At 43.4% G+C, this 1469-nt stretch overlaps 1 protein-coding gene across 4 annotated transcripts in view; it reads left to right on the forward strand.

Annotated features, from left to right (window-relative positions):
• nek11 (NIMA-related kinase 11) overlaps positions 1 to 1228 on the forward strand; it is a 45163-nt gene extending 43935 nt beyond the window's left edge. For all 4 annotated transcript variants that reach the window (XM_053674816.1, XM_053674815.1, XM_053674817.1 and 1 more), the window contains exon 15: positions 1 to 1228. This exon is cut by the window's left edge. The gene's annotated coding sequence lies outside the window, so the exon portion shown is untranslated.
• The last annotated feature ends 241 nt before the right edge of the window (positions 1229 to 1469 follow it).

The raw sequence follows: 1469 nt of genomic DNA on the forward strand, positions 1-1469 counted from the left end.
GGCGTTCAGCATCAACAGCACCATGGATTAAATCAAACCAAGAAGACGAGGAAGATTTATTCCGTCTAAACGCTCTTACGATTTATTCTCCAATCCCGGATGTAATTTCACTTCTGATCGCTCGGAACGATCCGCACGCACACGCCGGCTTTACCTCGTCACTGACATCAGATTTCTGCTTTACATCTTCACTCCTCTCTCAGTCTCAGTGCTGTGAGCGTCGTGTGTGCAGGAAAATCACAGCTACGAAACGCTGCAGCGGGCGCGGCGGGTACAGAGGATCCGAGCTCTCGCGTCCGTCGTAAAAGCTACGATAATGAAGCTGATTGAAAAAAATCAATCCAATTACTCCGAAACCCCCGGCCCTGTCAGAACGCTTTGCTCGCCGAGCTAATGCAAAAGTTTGGCTTTGCGATGCGATCCTCTGAGGAGACGTCTAACTTTCTGCTTTTTATGTTTTCTCTCTCAAATCCTGCTACATTTATACTTAGAGAAACGTAAAGGAAATAAATACGGTGCAGAATAAAGCGGGCTTTAATTCCCCACTCGGGCTTTTCCGAGTCGGACGTTTCCACGCGTTTATTCCGAACGTTTTTCACTACAATGGCGAGATGTGGACGTTTACGGCCGAGCGCTCGTATTTATTGGCCTTGGTGGGTCACTTAGAACATTTCGCTAACGAGTTAAAGAAGAGTTTACTTTATAATCCGCGTCACGTGACGTTTATTTCTGTTTATAAACGCTGATCGCGATGGCTTCTGTGCCGGGGAATAATCTCCGGTTGTGCAGACTAGCTACACGTTCTTTCTTCTTTTTTTAAACATTCTTTATGGCTTCTTTAAGGTTCTTTAGATAATTAAACCTTCTTCGGTTCCTCGAAAGGTTCTACTTTGGTTCTGTCCCTTTTCCTCCCTTCCTTATATGGTCTGTTTCCTGTTCTCATCTCCATTAGTCACACCTGTTTGCTATTCCCTCCTGTTAGTCTGTGTATTTACCCGTGGGGAATCCTTTCTGATCCCATTCTATCTCTGGTCCAGTTTCACGTAGAACCTTTACGGATCCGAAGAACCGTACAGAGTGCGGTTATAATTCCGTTCCATGTGATGTTTCTTTTTAAATCGTAAAGTGGTGAATGCTGAATGATGAACTGTTTCTGTTTTGAAATCTATGTAATGCGAAACGTATGTAATAAAGCAGCGTGTTGTGTTGTGCCGTTACGGTCAGATAATCGACGTCATATTTGAACATAAGTGCCACCTCCTCGTCATCTTCTTCACCCTCATCTTCCTCACCGTTTAAAGGTTCTGTTCATTTCAACATACAACAAGTCAAAGCGACTGTAAATGTGCGTCTCTTGTGTCTGTCCAGTAAAAATGTCTCCGGTGAGATCTCTGTCCTGAAACTCACCTCTAGTGGAGAGAACAATAATAATAATAATAATAATAATAATAATGATAACAGAAAGACTG

Source organism: Ictalurus punctatus, chromosome 23, assembly GCF_001660625.3.
Source record: "Ictalurus punctatus breed USDA103 chromosome 23, Coco_2.0, whole genome shotgun sequence".
In the NCBI taxonomy this organism is placed as follows: Eukaryota; Metazoa; Chordata; class Actinopteri; order Siluriformes; family Ictaluridae; genus Ictalurus; species Ictalurus punctatus.